At 43.5% G+C, this 5,692-nt stretch overlaps 1 protein-coding gene across 6 annotated transcripts in view; it reads left to right on the plus strand.

Moving 5' to 3' along the window:
- The first annotated feature begins 468 nt into the window (after nt 1-468).
- Nucleotides 469-5,692, plus strand: part of epb41a (erythrocyte membrane protein band 4.1a) — a 70,197-nt gene continuing 64,973 nt past the window's right edge. For all 6 annotated transcript variants that reach the window (XM_076302258.1, XM_076302256.1, XM_076302259.1 and 3 more), the window contains exon 1: nt 469-558. The gene's annotated coding sequence lies outside the window, so the exon portion shown is untranslated. The remainder of the gene's footprint in view (nt 559-5,692) is intronic.

Below are 5,692 nucleotides of genomic sequence, written 5' to 3' on the forward strand. Positions count from 1 at the left end.
TAGGTGGATGTAGCGTCATGTTTTAAGGATCTGATGCCACCATACCCCATAATAGGCTACGTCGCTATACCGTTTGACAAATAATATGTAATTTTTGTTCACCAGCATCGTCTAAATGACAGAAAAATACAAATTTTCCACATATAAAATGCATGCAACACAAAGTAACTATTTGTGGCCGCAACAGTTGTAACGTGTAAATAAACACAATGTCACAAAATGACTACAAAATTGTTACAATGTGCTCAGGGACACATTTCGAAGTATCCTTGGTTACGATGCTGCAGCCTTGGCGCTAGGCATCGACCATGTCCATCGTGATTGGATTATTCCTGCTCCTGCACGTCGCCCATTGGTCACTTCTATAAATACACTTACCTCATTGCATACGTAGCCCCCCCTTTTACTAGAATCTCAATACCAGTTTGAAAAAAATATAGGATATCAACACACATGGGTTTGCTACTCCATATATCTTGCGAAAGAAAGGAATTGTGAACATAACTCATTTTTATTACTGCGGATGTATTTATTCTCGTTGATGAAATAAAGCGAAAGGTAAGTGTTGAGCTCAAACCGAGTACCTCAGTGGCGGATTATGCATTGTGATGCGATGCTCGCGAGGAAGGGAATCTGTTGACAATTTTTTTCACATTCGGCGCCATTTTCAGACAGACCACTTGCGCACCTGCCAGTCGCTTTAAACGCCGAATGGCTCGAATTTTCGAATTTGGATGACTGGCTCTTAGAGATACAACTGTTATACCAAAACTTATCGTTGTTTTTTGTTTAGTCTGTTTTATGTTTTTGTTTCTCAGTGTTGCGGTCGCATGGTGCTTTCTGTGTGCGTGCTCATCGGAACATTCCCGAGTTGTCGATGGTTCTGTCGTTGTATTGGAGCCGAGTGAAAAGCAGTGATTTTAACGCAGCAGTTTGAGATATTAAGCATACTTCATATATGTTATTTCGGTATAAATTCAGAATTATTTGAAGTCTTTCTGAAATATTTGACTTATCTGGGAAATAATCTTGTTATCGATGTGTCTTAGTGATCATCTCCTCTGGTTATCAGAATTGCCCGTTTTACTCAGTGGTCAGATCCACACAGACCATCTTTTCATCACTTTTACTTACAGTTTCTCCGAGAATGTATCACCGAGTACAATTTGATAGGAAGATCATTTAGACAATTTGAAACTTTCCTAATCTTATGAAATGGTAGTGTAAGTTATGGATACTTCCTAACTTTTAGTTGTTTACATTCATGGTTATCCTGACTTAACATGACCATTGATATGGATGTTATATGTAAATTGTCCATGTGTTTACAGTGCCATATGTACAAAATCAAAATTAATACATTTGGGATTTTTGTTTATATAGGCTATATAGCCATGCTCAGCTTATTTAACCCATATCTACTACTTATGTAGTAGGCTACTGCTGCTAAAAATATGTCCTTTATTTGGTACTCATTCTCATGACAGATCTTTTCACTCCAAGTTATTTAGGATAAAAGCATCTGCCAGTTTCAGTATTGAAGGCAGGTTGTGTGTCATATATTGCTGTTTGTTTGTGTGCTTTCTTTGAAGAAGCCATGCAGGAGAGTGACTGAGAGGATGTATAGATGGACTGAGCTCTTTGTTATTGCGCTGGTTGTGCACTGAGAATGCATATGTGTTCCCTGAAGCGAGGAAGAGAGAGAGGGCGTGTGTGTGTGTATGTGCGCGTGTGTATATGTGCGTGTGTATATGTGCGTGTGTACACGCATGAGTGAAAGTGATGTAAACGGACAGTGTGCACTTTGGGAGTACTGTGCTGGGACTGGTGGTCTCTTAGCATTTGACACCATGCTGGTCATCACACACACACACACACACACACACACACACACACACACACACAAAGACACAAGGTTCATTTTACACATGCACTTTGTCACTCTAAATGAAACTGCTCATGTCTTCAAAGATAGATTGAGTCTTTCTGTGTACATTAAGAGTATTTCTACAGAAAACATTCTGTATGCCAAGCTATCAAGGAAATGTGTGTGTGTGTGTGTCTTGGCGTAAATGTTAGAATGAGCATACATGAATTGTGTGAGAGGGTCAGGGCTATTGTAGACTGCACATGGACACAGACTCTGAGTGCGGTTCCATGCAGCCAATAAGCGGTTCTGAATCAGTTTATTGGGAATAAACCGAATATGTGTGTGTCTCGTAAACACCTTATTCTGATTGAAATAAACCGAAAAAGGCCATATTCTGTTTACTAATAAAACGTTTGCACACCCTAGCATATGCCTGTTTTAAATGGAATATTGGGTCATGAAAACACCTTAAACGGAATATGCTCCCAGAAGGAAGAGTGTTGTAGGCCTGCTCATGCTCAATTCGTACATAATTAGGATAAAATTAATCAATTGTCTCTCACGCTCTTTCCTAATCATGGCGAAACAACGCGCACACTGTTGGAAAGACGAGGAGACAAACTTAAGTCTTGCAATCATGCAAATGTCATGGAGTTCATTGATGGGAGAAAATGTCGTAATAGCGACGTTTTTAAAAAAAAATTGTAAAAAACTTAATGAGGCTGAAGGCCAAAAGAGGGTATTCCACCAGCGGAGATTTATGTCAAGACGTTGGGAGCCTATTTGTGGGCTGCGTCGCTGACTTATTCGGAATAATGTCGATTGCTATGTAAACAATGGAATGGAATGTTGACATAAACGGAATTTGGGCAATAAACTGATTCAAAACGGTTTATTCCCGGCATGAAAATGTGCTCTGTGTCTTCCCTTTGACAGTTAGAAGCCAGGCGATCCATCACCCAGTATCACAGCTGGTGTGTGTGTACTCACATGAGTAAGTAGGTGTCTAAGTGAGAATGTGTGTGTGTGTGTGTGTGTGTGTGTGTACTCTTGCATAAATAAGTCGCTGTCTGTGAGTCTTTGCATGTGTATCAAGTGTGTGCTAGAAGTACGATAGAAGTAAGTGTGTGTGTGTCATTTGAACAGGGCGTCACCATGCCAGCCTTGTTTAGATCATCACCAGAGCCAGCCCAGGTGCCAGCAGATTACAAGGCTGGCTTCAGCCCCCCCATCCTTTAATGTCCCTATCTCTCACTCTCTCTCTTGTTCTCTCTCTCTTGCTCTCTCTCTCGCTCTCTCAGTCAGACTTTCCCTCTCACTTTCGATCATGAACTGATGCTCAAATTTGTCCTCTCTTACTCACGTTTTTCTTGCTCTCTCACTCCTCTCTCACTCTCTCTTTCTCTCCCTTTGCTGCCTGATTCAGCTCGCTGACATGTGATGTCATTTCTGTCGGTGACATAACTGTTCTGAATTTATCAGGCTGCTGTTCCACTTCTGCCAAGTGCCCGTTTTCCCATTTCCTCTTTTTGTAATACCCTTATTATCGGCTGTCCTCCACACTTCATTCGTATGCCCAAGCACTCAAAGAAACTGCACAGATTTGTACTTAGTTTCTGGCTCAACTGATTTTAGTTTCTCTCTGTCTCTTTCTCTCTCTTACACACACACGCACACACACACACACACAACCAAACAGCCATGAATACACACAGATGGACACATACACAAGCTCACACACACTTTTACATATACGCACACACATTGTCACTCTTGACGTCTCCATGGTGATCAGGTGTGTCACTGATTGGCTCAGCCCCCGCTGCCTGAGCCCCATGTGTGTGTCCCAGCTGGTGGCTGCCCTCCTACCTGCCACTCATGCCCGCACGCCCACTCGCAACCCACCTGCTCTCTGCTCAGCTCACCACCTACCCCCCTCCACCACCACTACCCCCCTCCACCACCACTACCCCCCTCCACCACCACCACTACCCCCCTCCTCCACCACCACTACCCACCTCCACCTAGTTACCCTCACCCCCCGTCCCCCTCCAACACCACCACCACTACAACCCCCTTCCACCTGCGCTAGCGCAGGGCATCTGTACAGACTGCCTGTCTACCTGCCACTCACCCACTCAGGCTGCACCTGCTGTCCTCCTCACTGTGCTTCACCATGCAGGCCGAGGCTGCCCCCCTACCGTCTACAAGGTCCAGCACTGCCTGCATCATGTGACCTCATTACATCCAAGGATGTAGAAAAATGAGAAAATATTCAGCTTTACGACACTGGAGTTTTTTCCCTAAAAGGATTACTCTAAATTATTAATCTATTATCAATACAGTTGGCGATTAATAGCTGACAACTAATCGATTCATTGATTAGTTGTTCTGGCCTAGTTTGTTGTGTATTGTGAAGTGACATTGGGTGCCATGAAAACCATTTATAAATGAAGTGCATTATTATTACCTGTCCTTTACCTGCGTAATGCTGGGCAGACACTGTGTGATTCTTTTCTGTATACAACATGATAACTCACACTATACACTTCAATTGGTTGTGACTGGTTTGCTTACTCTGTACGTTAAAACTGCTCACACTGCAAGACAGCTGACAAACATTTCTGACATGCCAGAAATCCAATCAGATCGGACCGGAACAAGAATGTTGTTTTTTAGGTCTTGTAATTAGGTGCTGTTGGAATTTGATCCGATTCTAAAGTCAGTTGGGTCCGACTGAATCTGGGCTAAAATCAGGCTCAAATAGCACAGTGTCTGCCTGGCTTTAGAGTCTACTTTCTACCCCCTTACCACCACCTCCTTTACCTTGCCCTCACACTCACTGCTGGCTAAACACCACAACAAAATATGTGTGTGTGTGTGATGTGATATGTTATCTACAGTATGTTGCTACATTGAGCTGTTGCCAGTCTGTATTTTAAACAAGAGACTTTTTACTGGCAATGGATGGGCCTGATTTCCCTTGTTCCTGTTCAAAAGTGTGTGTGAGTGCAGTGCACAGCCCTGTAAATAACATGCTATAACTGGATATAAATAACACAACACTTTTGCAGCCTCTGCACTGTGAACTCTGTCAACCTCCTTCACTACTTCTGAAATATCTCTGTTCTTCTGAACTAGACAGGCTTTGATGGTGTCATTTTTTATACACTCGGTGTTACGCAGATTATGTGGCGAACAAAGAAACACAAGGGGCAGCTGAGTCTAGAGTCCTACTCGCACAGACTCACTCATGTCCACTTCCTGTGTGGTATATATTCTGTTCGTCCCACTGGCAGGATCTGTGTTCTCTGATGCTTGCTAGCCTTGGCACCTTGTGTACACATACCGTCCCACTGCCTTTGACAAGCACTGAAATGCTGCTCTGTACATAGGCCGCGACATGAGTGCCACGCTCTCCACTTGCAGCATTTGATAACATCCAATTCCATTGTTTTCAACACAACCCCCGCACACCAGCGTCAAACTCTGCCACTGCTGTGACGATTACGATTCAGCTCTATTTTTGTCTGCTCCGCTCAATAAAATCCCTTATTTATCGAATGCTTGAACATTTCAGGGCAGTGACAGAAAGTGTCGGCGTACTTATGTGGGCACCTATATGCGTAGAGCTGAAGTTGTGGCCAGGTGCACACCCCCCATAATGCTGTCCTGTCAGCTGCGGACTGTACTGTACTGTACATTTCCCTCACGGGATCAAAAGAGTATATATACTTATATACTGTCCGGCATGGCGCTGCATCCGCTGGATCTCTTCCTGTCTTTGTTGTGATCGGGGAGCATGCTCAGAAAGGCCCTGAG

The sequence above is a fragment of the Alosa pseudoharengus genome, unplaced genomic scaffold, assembly GCF_046254945.1.
Source record: "Alosa pseudoharengus isolate Yale_2024_CS ecotype anadromous, Long Island Sound unplaced genomic scaffold, YU_APseudo_1.1 YU_APseudo_1.1_scf_23, whole genome shotgun sequence".
Lineage (NCBI taxonomy): Eukaryota > Metazoa > Chordata > Actinopteri > Clupeiformes > Clupeidae > Alosa > Alosa pseudoharengus.